This window comes from Bos taurus, chromosome 6, assembly GCF_002263795.3.
Source record: "Bos taurus isolate L1 Dominette 01449 registration number 42190680 breed Hereford chromosome 6, ARS-UCD2.0, whole genome shotgun sequence".
In the NCBI taxonomy this organism is placed as follows: Eukaryota; Metazoa; Chordata; class Mammalia; order Artiodactyla; family Bovidae; genus Bos; species Bos taurus.
In genome coordinates, this window is record NC_037333.1 from 26,021,664 (window position 1) to 26,039,858 (window position 18,195).

At 41.0% G+C, this 18,195-nt stretch overlaps 1 protein-coding gene and 1 long non-coding RNA gene across 2 annotated transcripts in view; one reads left to right on the top strand and one right to left on the bottom strand.

Moving 5' to 3' along the window:
• TSPAN5 (tetraspanin 5) overlaps nt 1-18,195 on the top strand; it is a 178,806-nt gene that overhangs the window by 97,969 nt on the left and 62,642 nt on the right. The gene's annotated exons all lie outside the window — the stretch shown is intronic.
• On the bottom strand, nt 13,653-16,674 carry LOC112447049 (uncharacterized). Its single transcript, XR_003035093.2, has 2 exons — nt 16,399-16,674; nt 13,653-15,063 (listed from the first exon to the last, which is right to left on the bottom strand). It is a non-coding gene; the product is annotated as an uncharacterized lncRNA (long non-coding RNA).

Here is an 18,195-nt window from a genome sequence, read left to right on the forward strand (position 1 = left end):
AGATCCCCTGGAGGAGGGCACGGCAACCCACTCCAGTATTATTGCCAGGAGAATCCATTGGACAGAAAAGCCTGAATGGGCTGCAGTCCATGGGGTTGCAAAGAGTCACACAGGACTGAGCATCTGAGCATACCATACATATAATTTATCGTTTACATTTATATATAATTTGTTATTGTTATATATAATACATATTACATGTAGTTTTAATATTTGTCTTCCCCATGTCACCCCCTAAAAGTATAAGGGCCTTGAGGGCACAAAGTGTGTTGGCTCACAGCTGTATCTACAGAACCTAGAATAGTGCCTGACACTTCAAGGATTATGAACTCCTTGAAGACATTCGCATTTCAGAATTATATAGTGATACTGCCTTTTGCTGGACATGCCTTGATGACACATACTGAACAAAGTATTGAAGCCCCTGTCCTCCTAGAGCATATCGTTTATTCAGTATCTCTTTCACCTTGTGCTAAGCATTTACAAGTATTTATATTTGTGGAGTGAAAAAAAATCATTAACAGCATGCTTAGGAAAAAAATCTCCCTGTGGTAAATATATTATTTAATTTTAGAAACTCATGGCAATTGAAGTGAAATACTGTGCAGATCATGAGAAAAAAACTTGGATGAAAATCTGTGCTCTGCTCTAGCCTTTGAAAAAGTCTGCCTCTAAGTCAGTCTCTTCATTGCTAATAATACCACCAGTTGGAGGACACTTGAATAAAGAGGCATTTGTCACCAAATGGTAAGTTAGCAGCATGTCTTGTTATCTGGGTGGAACACATAGTCATTAAGTGGCATTTGGACTGAATCTGATTAGAATTTAGAATCGACTTGGGGACAAGCAGAAGTATGCTTCTATTTAGAAAAATTGCTTTTTTCCACCTCAAATGTTTTGAATTATAAAAAGATTAACATTAATTTTTAAGGGAATGGCTTTGAAAGGATGGTTGTATGTTGGTGGAAATTCTTCAGGGAAGTCACATCTCAAGAGAGGGAAGCACAGAAACAGCTCAATATAGTCAATTCATTTTACTTTGAAGAAAAAAATAACTGAAAGTGCTGGTTGGTTTTCTGTAAGCTGTAACAGTTGGTTGACTCAAATTTTTACTTCCTACCAATTGTGAAAATTCGGGCTCAATTTGAAGAGTGCCTGAATGTTCCAATTCTGTACCAAGATACTAAGGCTAAGGAATATAGCTGTGGCTTGTGTGTGGTTAAAGTTTCAGCAAATGCAGAAAAGTTTTTGGAGCTAGTTACAACGTTTTGAAGTATTTCCAACTAGTTGTTATGAAAGTAATTCAAGCAAAATCAGTATCTAAGGATAGTGAAAAACTGCTTTAAAAGTGTTCAAGAAAATAGTGTGTATATAATTTAGCATGTATGAAGTCTTAAAGGCTCTTGTGAACTCCTATTCAGCAATTTATATGTTACCCTATTTTAATTTATATTTATAAATTCTCTTTCCTTTTTGGATAAGGACAGGAATAAATAAGGATAGATATAAATTCTGCCCCCTTTCAGTATAACATTGCCTCATTAGACCATTAATACCAGCCACACATTTTGAATATCTGCTCATGTTTAGCCATTTGCGTTGTATTTAAACTTATCCTATACAATTCTCAAATTTGAGACACTTGGGAGATTCTAGGCTGTTAGACATTTTACCAAAACAGTGATGCCCTTTTGTTGTAGAGAGTGTAGAAGACACACGGTCTTACTGTTTTTACTGATGCTGTCTGAATTCTTGAAGAGCTGTTTCCATCTGTGGGCTGCTGCTTGGTACTAGGGGAAGGGGACACCCCAGCCAGAAAGAATAGAGGTTTGGGGCAAAGAGACATGGGTTAGAATTCTGCTCTGACATTCTTAGAGGAAGTTACTTCCCCCTGCTGATTCTGTGTCATTGTTAGTTAAGTGGGGATATTTCCAGGACCTACTCCTTGGGGTCCTGGGAGACTGAATAAGAAAACATACAGTTCGGTTCAGTTCAGTCGCTCAGTCGTGTCTGACTCTTTGCGACCCGATGAATCGCAGCACGCCAGGCCTCCCTGTCCATCACCAACACCCGGAGTTTACCCAAACTCATGTCCATCGAGTCGGTGATGCCATCCAGCCATCTCATGCTCTGCCGTCCCCTTCTCCTCCTGCCCCCAATCCCTCCCAGCATCAGAGTCTTTTCCAATGAGTCAACTCTTCGCATGAGGTGGCCAAAGTACTGGAGTTTCAGCTTCAGCATCATTCCTTCCAAAGAAATCCCAGGACTGATCTCCTTTAGAATGGACTGGTTGGATCTCCTTGCAGTCCAAGGGCCTCTCAAGAGTCTTCTCCAACACCACAGTTCAAAAGCATCAATTCTTCGGTGGTCAGCTTTCTTCACAGTCCAACTCTCACATCCATACATGACCACAGGAAAAACCATAGCCTTGACTAGACGGACCTTTGTTGGCAAAGTAATGTCTCTGCTTTTGAATATGCTATCTAGGTTGGTCATAACTTTTCTTCCAAGGAGTAAGTGTCTTTTAATTTCATGGCTGCAATCACCATCTGCAGTGATTTTGGAGCCCAAAAAAGTGAAGTCTGACACTGTTTCCACTGTTTCCCCATCTATTTGCCATGAAGTGATGGGACCAGATGCCATGATCTTAGTTTTCTGAATGTTGAGCTTTAAGCCAACTTTTTCACTCTCCTCTTTCACTTTCATCAACAGGCTTTTTAGTTCCTCTTCACTTTCTGCCATAAGGGTGGTGTCATCTGCATATCTGAGGTTATTGATATTTCTCCCGGCAATCTTGATTCCAGCTGTGCTTCTTCCAGCCCAGCGTTTCTCATGATGTACTCTGCATATAAGTTAAATAAACAGGGTGACAATATACAGCCTTGGCATACTCCTTTTCCTATTTGGAACCAGTCTGTTGTTCCATGTCCAGTTCTAACTGTTGCTTCCTGACTCGCATACAGGTTTCTCAAGAGGCAGGTCAGGTGGTCTGATATTCCCTTCTCTTTCAGAATACAGAGACCTAGCAAAGGGTAAGCAGGAACTCTGGGTCTTGCTTCTGTCCTGTGGCTAAAGAAAAGGAATGAAAGTTTTCTATTTGTTGTCTAAATAAATGATGGTCTGACAAATCTTGCATTCTCTCAAGACTCTGGTCTATTGCATCAGATCAGCTTGCCCATGAAGCTGGATACACGTGGACGGGTGATCCTAAACACAGAAGGCTAAGGCAGAAGCTAGAAAAAGCTGAAACTAAACATCAGAATTCAAAGACTGCCTTCTGGAGAGTTCACATGATTGGTGGCGGGGCGGGGCGGGTGGCAGTTTGAAAGCCATTTTGGAATAGCCTGCATATGTTAATCAGCAGCCTCAAAGCTGAGTTGGTAGAGACCTCTCAAGTTGACCCACTTTAAAAGCCCCCGCCGGGCCTGTGCGCTGGCAGCAGTGCACTGGTACTCTTTCTGCAACTTTTTAAAAAACTTTCTGCTTAATAAGCTCAGTTCTGTGTTCAGTGTGGGCTGACTTTGTCAGCCAGGAGATTGAGATCCTGGGGCAATGCAAAACATAAATTTTAATTGCTAGTTTTCATTAAAAATAACTTTTTGAAGACTTTTTTTGAGCTTTTTAGTTTTTTAGTCTTATACTCCAGTAGAATTTGACATGCTTTTAATGTTTCAGTGGCTTTTTAATATTACATAGTTATAGAATAGTATTCTAGTAGCAAAATATTTTAGAGAAGCTTATTTTTCTTTTAAGTTGATTATGCTCAGTTCTCTGAGAAAAACATACTTTTTATTTTTATTAGTCTTTTTTTTTTTTTTTCCAAACTGCTATGTTTCTAAAACTGATACTTGAGTGATCAATAAAATAGCCTCAATCCTAAAGGGGATTCTAAGGCTGATTCCTGTGTTCTATTCATGGACTTAACTGGCTACAAAGTTTGAGTAAATAAAACCCTTCCTCAGCCACATTCAAGGACAGACATAATACTGTATAACTGCTACATTATAACCATGGTTAGAATGGCTAGGAAGGGAGATGATTTCTTTCAGTATTCATTAAATTAAATCTAATTAATATTTTGGAGTGCCATGCCAAACCTTCTATCTACATACGTATTTGGGTTTTTTTTTTTAATTCTACTTTTGGACTCTGTGGGAGAAGGTGAGAATAGCATTGAAACATGTATATTATCATATGTGAAACAGATCGCCAGTCCAGGTTCAATGTATGAAGCAGGGTGCTCAGGGCCGGTACACTGGGATGACCCTGAGGGATAGGATGGGGAGAGAGGTTGGAGGGGGGTTCAGGATGGGGAACACATGTACACCCATGGCTGATTTATGTGAATGTATGGCAAAAACTGCCACAATATTGTAAAGTAATTAGCTTCCAATTAAAATTTAAAAAAAATTCTGTTTAGTGAAATTAAAGAAGAATGAATAAATTTGAGCGAAAAAAAAAATGTTAGGTTTTTCACCATGTACTGATGATCCCAGCTGTTTGGCTGTTCAGTCCTCAGAGGATCAGCTCAGAAGGACCCCTGTGTCCTGATTCTTGACTGAAAAAGTTCCTGTTCTTATCTGCAGTGACTGATCCACAATTTATGAAGAAATATTCCCAAAGTCCTATAACTCTTCCTTCCAAATTAAAGTCAGTAATCATATATGTGGGGTGCATAGCAATGAGAAAATACACTCTTTGTAAGCTTTTCTTTCTCCCAGATAAAAGCACATGTTAAACCCTCCCACCCCAACTTTTTAACTATAAACTTAGATAGAGAAGTGAAAAAGTTAGATAGAAATCTGGGCTTCCCAGGTGGCACTAGTGGTAAAGAATTAGCCTACCAATGCAGGAGACCCCAGTTTGATCCCTGGGTTGGGAAGATCCTCTGGAGTAGGAAATGGCTCCAATATCCTTGCTTAGAAAATCCTACAGGCAAAGAAGCCTAGCAGGCTACAGTCCATGGGGCTGCAAAGAGTCGGACCAGACTAAACACAAGATAGAAGTCTATCTGCCTAAATAAATAAAAATAATACCTAGTTGTTAACTCTATGGGATGGGTAGATGGACAGTGTCAGGAAGCTAAGAATCCTGCAAGTCCTGGGTGCCATAGTGGGAGGCACAGCTTGCCAGAGGAGGCTTTTATAGGAACTGTATTAAGAGCTCTGGTAACACTGCCTTCAGAGCTATGTTTTCCAAAATTAGACCATGACACCTACTCTCAGGGGATGCCCCCTCCCCACCTCCATCCCTTCAAAGTTTTCTGGTTGAAGAAGGTTAGAAGATGATGCAAAAAATACCATCCTTTTCACTGCACGTTGGATTAGAGCCTCGAAGATGTTCACCCACAAAGGAGCCTATTTTACCTTGACGTTACTAAGCTTGCCAAGAGATTTTGGCACAGAACATCTGCAACACACACCCACATTTGATTCTTCTCCATAATAGCTTTGTGGAGCTGGCAGCCCTGCAGCTACTTTGTGCAGGAAGTTGGGAGATGCCTGCTAAATTTAACAATATAAGAGATACCACTGCTTCCTGAGAGGGAAGTACATAATAACAAGGTCATCTTATTTTTTTTTTTAAGGCCCTGTTGTGTGGCATATGGGATCCTAGTTCCCCAGCCAGGGACTGAACCCGTGCCCCCTGCACTGACAGTGTGGAGTCTTAACCACTGGACCCCCAGGAATGTCCAAGGAGCTCATGTTTGTCTTCCTTCTTGGGATGATTTTGTTAGAATCTCATGTTCTTATTCAACCTAGAACAGCGGCCTTCTGTACAACAATGAAAACAACCTTTAACAGGTCGGCAGAGCTTTCATCAGCATATTTCAGTCTTGTCTGTGGGTATAAGGAAACTGAAACATCAAGCTCAATCCGTTTTAAAAACGAACCTTAAGTTTTTAGAGTTTTAGGTTTACGAAAAAAAAAAAATGCAAAGGTAGTATTTTATAAAGAGTTAGTTCCCTTTGTTCCACACCCAGCTTCTCATTATTAACATCTTAAGTGCTACTCTCATACATTGGTTACAGTTAATGAACGGATATCAATGCATTGTTATTAACTAAAGTCCACATTTTATTCAGATTTCCTTAGTTTTTACCTTATGTCTTTTTTTTTTTTGCCAAGATCTCATCCCAGGAGACCACGTTACAATTAATCATCATGATTTCTTTGGCTCCTCTTGTCTGTGAACGTTTCTTAGACTTTGATTTTGATGACCTTGATGGTCTTGAGTTGCTTCTCAAAGCTCTTAGGGTATTTTGTAGGATTTATCTGATGTTTTTCTTACGATTCCACTAGGGTTACAGTTTTTGAGGGAAGATCACAGAAGTAAAGTGCTGTTGTCGTATCAGTGGTACCTACTGGTATCAGCGTGACTTCCCACTGTGGATGTGGCCTTGGCACTTGGCTGGTGAAAGGGTTGTCGTGTCTCTCCACTGTAAAGTTACTCTTTACCCCCTGCATTCCCCTCTATTCTTATTGGAAAGAAGTCACTGTATAAAACCCGTACTTAAGGAATAGGGTTGTACCATTGTGGGGAGAGTTTGTACCATACTTTACTTTGGAGTCTACATATGTTATTTGGAATTCTTAAATATGCATATATTATCACACATATTATTTGGGGTTCTTAAATGTATTTCTAAGTGTGTGGCTTTGAAAACTACTTGGGTGGTAGAATGGTTACTGTTGAACTCATCATAGGTACCTACAAACTTGTTTTGATAAACACTTTATTCTAACTAAGAGGGAAGGATAGGTTTCCCAGATTGAAGCCACCCAGCCTCGATCAGAGGATTTGTGTCACTGCCAGTGTGTGTTCTCAGTAGCATGCCAGAAGTTCCAGATGCTGCCCTCTCTCCTTTTCTGTGTCAAGATTTAACCTGTTTGTGCATTTTCTTCTGCTTCAGTTGCGTTGGTGTCACGTTTGGAACCCACAGACATGTTTGTGCATATGTTACTGTCAAGTGTGGACTGTTTAGAAGAAGGCCATGATGACAAAACTTACTGTTTCAACATCTTTATGTGTTTTAAGGGCATTTCCATCAAAGACGGCCTTTTGTGTCTATTAATTGCTTTGACTTTAGTTATCCCCAGTAAGAGAATATAATTAGAGATTTTTCTGTATAATCAACTTTCATATTACTTCATATTTGACATTTATGCACATTTTAATATGTCATTGTGGGGATCATTTTGCTTCTTAGTTCTTTCAAAATATTGGTGTAATTTTTAACTATTTTAGAATAGCCATTTCACTTTTTGATAAGTATGAACTTGGTGAGAATTGGAAATTTCTTTCTAACATAGAAGTGTGTGTGTGTGTATATATATGTATATTTTATATGTATATTTCATTATCTTAATGTAGCTATTAAAGATGAAAAAGAAAAAATTGTAAAATATTTAATATTAATATATCTTCCCGACCCAGGGATTAAACCCACGTCTCCTGCATCTGCTGTATTGGCAGGTGGGTTCTTTACCACTAGCACCACCCAGGAAGCCTATATATACATACATACATATATACATATATATACATATACATATAAAGATGAATAATATTTTCTTTAGCAAAGAATGAAACAATGATAATATTTGGACTTTAAGAGATGATTTCTCTTAAGGTAGTGATTCACAGATGCTCTTTCAACCCAGCAATTTTATTTCTAAAAAAGAAATGCCCTACTGCTATTCATAGAAGAAGAAATGGGTTAATAGAAATAGTTTTTCAGTGTCAAGTTTTTATCTTGTTAGCTTAAGCATTTGGCGTCAGCCTCCACATACCTGTTAAATATTGGTAGACATGAATAAGTTGTGAAAGAATATGAACAGAAAAACTCAGACAGCCAATGACTTCAATAACTGTCTATTAATTTTGTTGAACACATGAGTTTAGGCTGTGGTTTTACATGGCATTCATATTCTGCCTCTTCTGCCAGAAAAATTGCTCCTGGTTCATCAGCAGCAGCAAAGTATTTCAGTATTTCATGTTGTTCCTCAGTGGGCCGCATGGCTGTTAGGTGCACCATCATTGGAGAAGTTGGAGACCCACTGCCCTGGTGAATAAGAGGCAATTAGGGAACCTCTGGGAGCTTCCTGAGACAGGAAGGCATGGGTCATCCTAAAGTTGTGTAATAATTGTCTGTATATCCTTCTGCAGGAAGAAAAGAATTGGCTTTCCCACCCACAGTTTTGGCATAAAATGTCTGTATCTCAGGCCAAGGTTGTGTGTAAGGATTATGAAGTCCCCAGTGGGTTGAGTTGTAGGTGGAAATACCAGTTCAGTGCTGGAGAACCATTCTCCACTGGGTGTGTGTGTGTGTGTGTGTGTGTGTGCAAGTGCCTGAAGTGTTTTTCCAATCTTTTTACAGGAAGGAAAAAAATGAATTTATAGAGTTGCTTCTTTCCCCTAGTAACATCCTAACAGTGTGGTAGATCTTTTTTAATTTAAAAAGGGTGGGTTAGACTACTGAGAAGCTGTTAGCTTATTGTTTGATCATCAGCATTGTGTTGATACTGATGATGGTGGTGAGTAAAGCAAGATATGTGAAAGCAGTCTTTAAACATAGTTTGTATTCTATTTAATTTCAAGCTAATTCTTAATTTTTATCTATTTATTTTTAAATCTACCTTTTAGCATAATACTTGGAAAAATTTTGATGTGCGGTCCCATTTATTCATTCAGCCAACTTGTTTTTGAACACCTATGTGCGAGGTGCTCTGTGGGGGAAACACAAGAGGAAATGGCATGTATGATCTCCGTTCTTGTGAAGCATACATTCTAGTAGGGGAAACAGCTGACAAAACAGCTACAAATACAATCAAGAGAGAGAATTTCAGGATGTGGTGAGGTGAAGGGGGAAGCAAACAGCTAATGGAGTCAAGACTAGCAACGGTGGGCCAAAAAAGACTTCTCTGAGGAGATGTCATTTGAAATGAACCCCTAGGTCATGAAATAACGCATCTCTGTAAAGGAAAAGGAAGAGAGTTAATTAGCACAAGGGTTGAAATGGGAAATTCTGTGGTGTGGTCAAGGAGTTGAAAACAGACCTGTCTTACTGGAGTGAGTGGTGAGAAGTGAAGTTGGAGAGGTGGTAGGAAGGAGGACGTGGAGATCCTCACGGATCATGAAGTATGATGTGTCTACAGAAAAGTGATTGTAGTGATGAGTTTTCACAAATTGAATATAACTGTAACCAGCACGCAGATTGAAAAACCAACCATTTCCACTGGGACCATTGGGAAGCATCGTTTGGGACTATAGTTCATCCCTGTTGTTACTTGTGTGTATCGTCCAATTAAGTGTCAGGGTTTTGGTTTGATTTAAACTTGTAGTTTTCTCAGGCTGTTTCTTTTATAACAACCCAATGCCTAAATGCTTTTAGCAGCACCCAGGGTATTTTTCTGTGGGATTTCATGATGAGAGTGAAAGTGTTAGTTGCTCAGTCATGTCTGACTCTTTGTGACCCTGTGGACTGTAGCCCGCCAGACTCCTCTGTCCATGGGATTCTCGAGGCAGGAGTACTGGAGTGGGTTGCAATTCCTATCTCCAGGGTATCTTCCTCACCCAGGGATTGAACCCGGGTCTCCTGCATTGCAGGCGGATTCTTTACCATCTGAGCCACCAGGGAAACACATCATAGTGCCACATTTACACCCCACCCCCACCTGCCTTCACCATGAACATGGACATGGAATTATTTGGTAGCTAGCTATATGTTTTCCAAGTCTTTTTAGAAAGCTAGCATTATTCTATCAGAGGATTCTTGCTCAAAAGTATTTGTGAATCTGCCCTTTGGGTCCAAGCTGAAATGTTTGTTTTCATTGGGAATTTATGTATGTTAACAGAGTTTATATTTTCTGTGGTAATGGAATTTTGAGGGATTGTTGCTTCATTATATTTATAATCTTACGTAAAAAGCCTGCAGGGGCATCTAACTGAATTTAAGCTAGAAATAACGATAATGCAGTAATTTCAAATAGTCATGTGTTCAAGATGAAGATTTTAAAGTGATGATTCCACAGTGAATTTTAATGGTTATTGTGTACAATGGTACTTACGGAACATCCGTTCAGTCACTAAATGAATATAACTAGTATGTTAGATTATGGATTTGTAATGTGAGATGAGAACTTTTAATAAGCTTTCCCTATAATGGTTTGTGCTACAAACACAAAGTATGAGACACAACCCTAAATCATAGCAGGGTTTTTGAAATCAATAGGCTCATGTTTCAAATCAAGATGAGTTTCAAATTTTTAAAAACACAGCTAAGAAGTTAGGGATTTGGGATAAGATGTTTCTTTTTATAATGTAAAGAAAATTTTACTTTTGAAGGGATCAAGTATAAAATGGAATTGAAGTTACACTTTGAGAAAAACTTGTTGATTGTAAGACCCTGTTAGCATTTAACACATCACTGAAAATGCTTTCAACATTTTCTTTGGGAGACTTTTGGAGAAAAACTGGCTGATGTGTGAAATTTGGTTTGGTGTGGTCTTGTCCAAACTGGTGGTTAGTTATTTTGACCCCCTGATCTGGTGATTCCAAGAAACTTTCTGAAGATATCCCTAAAAATGTACAAATGCCTATTTCACCATTAAAGGTTCTTTTAGTAAAAGCATATAAATAAATTTTTTTTAATGAAGTGAACCCATTCTTACGACATTTTGAAGCAGAAGCATATTATTATTTTCACTCTGTATCATTATCCTGTCTTTTATTTTTAAAAGCTCAATTCCCTCACCACCTTCCCTCCCCCGCACCCCCCCCCCCCCCAATATCAAGGCAATGTGATTTAGATGGCCAATTTGGGAGAGACAAGATTCTTTTCATTTTCCTTTTCTGTAATACCACCACCTAGAGATAACAGTTTTCAAACTATCTACTACTTAATGCATTGTTTTCATTTCCAGATAAATTTGAGTGTTTTCGCCTTGGGGTTTGTTGTTGTTGTTGTTCCTCTTGGAGATTTTGGTTGGTCTTAAAATACTATTACATTGTTTCAGCTTTACTTAATTTACTCTTATTACTTTGGACAACAAATCAGATAATTTTATACTGGCAGTGTTATCTAGCAATATGTTTTGCTTACTAAAACGTTTTAAAGTGTTAACCCATTAAAAAAAGTTTTAAATATAAATGCATATTAAATTAAATATTGAAAATACATGCTTGTATAAAGACCATTGTGCTGTTGACTATCCTTGTAGTGGCATCAAGTAACAATAAACGAGTCATTCATTGTTTGAAATCTTCCATCTTACATGACAAACTTAAATTCTGGGTAGTTCTTGAGAGGTAAACCAGTTATAGGGAAGGGATGGAGAAGTCTAGAAGCTGAACTTACTGTGGTGATCCATGAAAGTGTTAGTTGCTCAGTCATGTCTGACTCTTTGTGACCCCATGGATTGTAGCCCTCTAGGCTCCACTGTCCATGGGATTCTCCAGGCAAGAATACTGGAGTGGGTTGCCATTTCCTTCTCCAGGGGATCTTTCTGACCCAGGGATCGATCTCAGGTCTTCTACATTATGGGCAGAGTCTTTACCATCTGAGCCACTGGAGTGAAGGATGCAGAAGTCTAGAAGCTCAGCTTACTGTGGTGATCTGTGAAAGTGTTAGTTGCTCAGTTGTGTCCAATTCTTTGTGACCCCATGGACTGTAGTCTGCCATGCTCCTCTGTCCATGGGATTCTCCAGGCAAGAATACTGGAGTGGGTTGCCATTTACTTCTCCAGGGTACTTCATGAGTTTGGAGTTTATTAGCGCATATGCTTGAAAAGTGCTTCAGCCACAGCTGCATCCAATGAACAGACCACGTCATAAGGGATCCGTCCATTTCTTGGCTTCATTTTCTCTTGGGTTGATTCCATTCTCCATCAGGCTACCCCCATATGGTTTCAAGATGGCCACCAGCAGCTCCTGGCATCTTTCCCACTAGTTTAAAAACCCAAGCAAATGAGAGTTTCTCTTGCCAAATGCTTGAGTAGAAGTCCCGGTATTGAGTCTCCCTGAACTAGCTTTGATCGCTTGCTATTTTCAAACCGATCATTGTGGTAAGGCAGGTGGAATGCTGTGATTACCAGTGTTGGGTCACATCCCTCCCATCTCACCCAGTGTGTTGCCCCAACGAAGATCAGGATGATGTAACTAGAAGAGAAGAAACAGACTCTAAGCAGGAAGAAAAACCCCTGGCTGTCTGATAGCAGTAAAGAGTAAAGTCTAGTTCCCCTCAAACCTTTCGCTGGATGCCATGTGACTTAGCATATAACCGTACGTGGACTTCTTTTTCCACCATTGCTTCATTGCACTGGTTTTGTTCAGATGAAAAACAAACTTCTACTGTTTTAAAATTTCCTTTCAGCACTAAGCAGGTCCTAAATAACTGACCCCAAATCCTTCACTGATTATCAGTCTCTGAAATAGACTTAAGTAGAATTCAGTAGGAAATGTTGAAATCGTTGTTTAGTTTTGGTTTTTGGTGTTTGAGAGAAATCAAACTTAAATCACTTAACTCCCTAAGTGGGCAGATTATTATTATTATTATTTTGCCACAAGGATGTAGAAGAATTTTCCCTACAAATGTATTTAATACTGTAAAAAGCAACAGATTTGGACTGAGAATAGTAACCTGAGGTTCATATGATTTCTGAGAGGGTATGGAGGACTTTTTGGGTGTCTGTGAACCCTCTATTTTTTTAAATTTTATTTTATTTTTAAACTATACAATATTGTATTAGTTTTGCCAAATATCGAAATGAATCCGCCACAGGTATACCTGTGTTCCCCATCCTGAACCCTCCTCCCTCCTCCCTCCCCATACCCTCCCTCTGGGTCGTCCCAGTGCACCAGCCCCAAGCATCCAGTATTGTGTATCGAACCTGGATTGGCGACTCGTTTCATACATGATATTATACATGTTTCAATGCATTCTCCCAAATCTCCCCACCCTCTCCCTCTCCCACAGAGTCTGTGAACCCTCTAAAATCTAGCAAGTTTTTATGTGTGCACACATCTGTACCTGTGTGCAACTTCCTTGAGAGAGCGTGCATAGCTTTTAGTAGATCCTTAAAGGGGGATCCCTAACCCACAGAAAGTTCAGGACCCAGGATTGAAAATATCTTACACTGATAGTTGCTGACTTTACCGAGGTTAAGCAATGTCTTGTGTGGGGGAGAACTTAAAGGAATGGAGACTCTAAAGGACTTCAGGCTTTAGGATGGACTGTTCACTTGTGTTAATAAGTTCAGTCTGTACAAGGTTCAAGTGAAATATATTATGGATGAACCTGTAATAAAATGGGCCTCCTCAGTGCTGCAGTGCCATGGTTCATGACAGGGAATGTGCTGCCAGCTGATTTTGGCTCAGGGCTCTGGAGCAGGTACAGGCCGCCTCTCCTCGTTAGGAGGTAAAGGGAAAGTGATAAAATGCATTACTTTGCTCTCATAGGGCTTCCCTGATGGATCAGATGGTAAAGAATCCACCTGCATTGTGGGAGACCCAGGTTCCATCCCTGGATTGGGAAGATCCCTTGCAGGAGGGCATTGAAACCCACTCCAGTATTCTTGCCTGGAGAATCCCATGGACAGAGGAGCCTGGTGAGCTATGGTCCAGGGGGTCACAGAGAGTCAGACACGTCTGAAGGCACTTAGCACACATGCTCTCACAAGCTGTTTATGACAAGAGATTAATAAAAACATGAGAAGCATCCTTTGGCGGGTTGAGGAGGGAGGCCTGGGTGGCAGTTAACATCAGTGGCGAATCCCCTCGGCATTTCTTTGTGAGAAAGAAGGAGGGGTGAGCCTCAGGTTTCACTTCACCCAGTCAGGGCTGCTGTTACACTTGTCCATTTTGGTTTTTCCCTCCAGACTCAAGCTGGCCCAGTGAGTCTCAGCTTCGGCCTTGTGTCTTGTGGGGCTGCCTGGAGCCAGGTGCGAGCCTTCCTAGCTCACATACAGGGCATTCTGTGTTCACATCACTGACGTCAGTCTTTTCTGTTTTGAATGACTACATAAACATCAGATATTGAGAGTCTGGTGGAAGGATTCAGACTCTCATATTTTGTGAAGGAATGAAAGTTCTCCCAGACAGTCCAGTGGATTCGGGTGAAGGAGTTCCCTGTGGCAATGTAGTGCCGTGTGGGTTGGTTTGTTTTCCTCAACTCTTGAGGCCATTTGGTTTTCATGTCTCCCTCTGTCCCCACCTGGACCCTGTGAGTCCTGGTGTCAGTGACTTTACAGCCAGCATGCACAGAGCCTTTTGCTAATTAATGGCTTAAAACTCTTTTGACAATGACCTATAGTATAATATAACAAGGTATATTTTACAGCATGATCCAGTGTGTACCTGTATAAATGTGCATAGTATTGTTGTTGTTCAGTCACTAAGTCAGATCCGACTCTTTGCTACTCCATGGACTTGTGGCATGCCAAGCTCCCCTGTCCTCCACTATCTCTTAGAGTTTACTCCGTTTCATGTCCATTGAGTCAGTGATGCTATCTAACCATCTCATCCTCTGCTGGCTCCTTCTCCTCTTGCCCTCAATGTTTCCCAGCATCAGGGTCTTTTCCAGTGAGTTGGCTCTTCACATCAGGTGGCTGAAGTATTGGAGCTTTGGCAGCAGTCCTTCCAATAAATATTCAGAGTTGATAAATGTGTGTGTAGATATATCTAAAAAGGTTTCAGAAAGTAATATTTACTCTTATACACTGTGCTCTAACACTATTTTCTATGCCATGGAGGGAAATACTGCTGATCTCCTCTCATTGAATCAATTTCATGACTCGCTAATAATAGTTTGCTACCTGTACTTGGAAAGCTACCTTTCCCAGGGAGGTGCTATGGTGTATCTCAGGGCACCACCGAGCAGTTGAGTCTCTGTGTGGCACAGCAGAACCAACTTGTGTATTGGCAGTAGCACTTGTGATCTCTTAGAGGCAGTAGGCCTAACAGTTAAGTGAGAATGTTCCAGTTAGAGTGTTCAGTTCGTTCTTGGCTTTATGACGTTACCATTTGTCTTTGTTGTTGGGTAAGTTTCTTAACCTGAGTTGGTTTCTGTATATTTAAAAGAGAGATAATAAGAAAAAATTTAGCATAAGCACGTAGTAATGTTTAACAAATGTTTGCTGTGAATGTTGTCAATATTCTAGTTCAGTATTTACATGGACTCTTAGTTGGCATGCATTTTCCTTCTTCCCTTTGGAATAATTTATATTGAGCCCATTTAGAGTGTGTGGCTTAGGTGTAGGGATAAACCCTATGTTCCAAAGTGTGGGTTATAAGCCACATAGTTAAATGGAAACAATATATTGCAACCATTTACACCTTGAATGAGTCAGGGCTGCTTTCAATTACAAGTAACAGAAACCCCAATCAAACTGGCTTCAGCGAAAACAGGAAATTATCGATTCACATAACGGAAAAGTCTAGGTGTATTGCTTTTGGTGTTGGCCGTATCCAGCTGTTGTGACAATGTCAGAAGTGTCTTTCTCTCCCTCTCTTGCTCTGCCTTTCCCTGTTGGCTTCATTTTCAGGCACGCTTGCCCCAAGCAGTGGCAGAAACAGCCACCAGCTGCTCTGGTTTTATATATCTCGGTAGCAAAAAGAGAAAGTCTCCTTTGTGGTTTTGACTTAGTGCTACTCTGATGGGCCTTGACTTGGATTGTTACTTGAAAACGCAAGTCCATGAGCCCGAAGCACAGTGAGGCCAAACGATACTAAAACATCAGAGTTTGGAACAGAGAAAGGTTTATTACAGGGCCATGCAAGATGAGTGGCTCATGCCTTAAGAACCCCAAACTCCCTGAAAGCTTTCAGCAAGGCCCTTTTACAGGAAAAGTGAGGGAGGAGCATGGTGAGTTGTTGCAGACTTTTTGGTGTCAGATTGATTGTTCTTGAAGTCGAGTCATGATCAAGTAACAATGCTCTTGTAACTCTCTACCAAACGAATGTTACTGTCTGTTCTGACAAGGAAGGGCAAGATCCCAAGACACAGCTTTACCCTACAAGGTCCTTATCTGGACTAAGAGGAGACAGATCTCAGCAGGTCCCTCAGATCCCCAGACCCTGCCCAATTGTCATCGCTCAGGGAACCAGGCACCCAGGACTCAACTCCTCAGGTCTCCCAAACATTGGGGACCAGGTCTCTCAGACTATGATCTAGGCAGATGGCTGCTGCTGCAAAGTTACAGAGACAGGGATGGGGGAGATGTTCACTGCCGCCTCAAGGTCCAGGCCCAATCAGTGGGTGACCTTGGCAAGAGCTTTGGGGCCCTAAGGGACCCAGTCCCCCATCCTGTTCCCTGGCATCCCCCCCGCCAAGTTTACCCACTGGCCTAAGGCCAGGTGAGCTGGAAAGCCTTGGGCAGAAGGCCAGGATTCACCTCTTACCTCACTCCTCCCCTGATGACCAATGGCTGAATTGCCTCACTAATGGTCCTCTCATTGATAGTTGGTTGTTTATGGGTGGGGCCCACTGTGGCACTGCCCACTGGCTGAGCAGGACCACTTATGGTCACCCATAGACAGTTGGTAGCTTGTGGGTGGGGCCCATTGTGATGCTGACCAATGGTTGAGCAGGACCCTAGTTGCCTAGTAACCGTGCAAAGTAATGATGCACAGCAATGGCTGCATGCTAAACTTGCCTTGCTCTATTAAAGGATGGACTCTGGTCACCCCTCTGACTTCTGACACCTCAGTCACTGAGTCAAGGTGGGCAGTGGTACCTGCCTGCCCCACTCAAACCACACAGGAATAACAGGGCAGGGCTGCTGCATGGGGAAATCACAACAGGTGTGCACTCTGCACCTCTACCACTCCTTCTTGGAATGTAGGACTTTTTGAATAAGATATTGTGTTTGACTAATCCAGCTGAGAGTAGTGTTATCACTTACTTCTCATTCCAAACTACCTTTTATTTCCACTTGTTATAGTACAGCTATGTAGGAAGATGAGCCATCCCTTCTTTTTTGATTACTGCTAAAAAAAATAGTCTTTCCCAGCCATCCAGTCTTCTTTGTTGCTGCTTAGAAGTTATCATGTCCTTCTGTCTTATTTTATGCCTCCCTCTCTCATATGCTTTCCCAAGCTTTTAGCACTTGTTGCTCTCATGGCAAACAAGCAAATACAGATATGTGACACCCCCTTTCCTCAGTGGTCACCCCCTTTAATTTTGTAATCTGGCCAGTCTGAGGGTCAGATTGTGTTTGCCGTACCCTTTTCAGCCCTGGCTGTGAGTGAGGATCACTGTTTGCCAGACTCCGTGAGGCTGGGCCTCTGAGTTGTTGGACAGCCCCTGATTTAGTGCCTGTACCTGCATGCATGAATGCATACACACACACACACACACACACACACACACACGTGCACACAGACACAGATGGGGCCAGAGACATTGGGCACTGTGGACACTGGGGCTCCAGATGGTGAACTGTGTCTGCCAGGTTGTGTAAGAGAATTGTGGGTCTGGAGCCAGTGAAGTTGAGGTCATAGCCCAGAGCCTTTCATCTGCCATGGGCAAGATACGTTTAGCCCACTAATTAAATTAGAAATAAGGTAGGCACTCGTTTATTTTTTATTGTGTTAAAATACATGTAAACTTTACCATCTTAACCATTTAAGTGCCCAGTTCAGTGATATATTTAGACTGTTATGGAGCCATCACCACCATCCATTCCCTTCAAGCTTTGCATCTTGTAAAACTAAAACTGTGTGCCTGTTAAACAATAACTTTCCATTCTCCCCTCCCTCTAGCCCCTGATAGCCACCATTGAACTTTGTGTCTCGATCATTTTGACTTTTTAAAGTACCTCTTATAATTGGAATCATGCAATATTTATCTTTTTGCAACTGGCTTGCTTCCCTTAGCATAATGTCTTCAAGGTTCACCCATGATGTAGCGTATTAGAGAATTTCCTTCCTTTTTAAGGCTGCGTAGTGCTCATTGTATGTGTATACTACATTTTGCTTAGCCATTGATCCATTGATGGACACTTGGGTTGCTTCTATGTTTTAGCTATTGTGAATAATGTTGCAATCAATCAATATTACTGTACAAATATATCTTTGAGACCCTGCTTTCAGTCCTTTTGGGTATATATCCAGAAATGGAATTATTGGGTTGTATGGTAACACATTATTTTTTTTTTTTTGAGGAACCTCCATCCTGCTTTCTGCAGCAGCTGTACC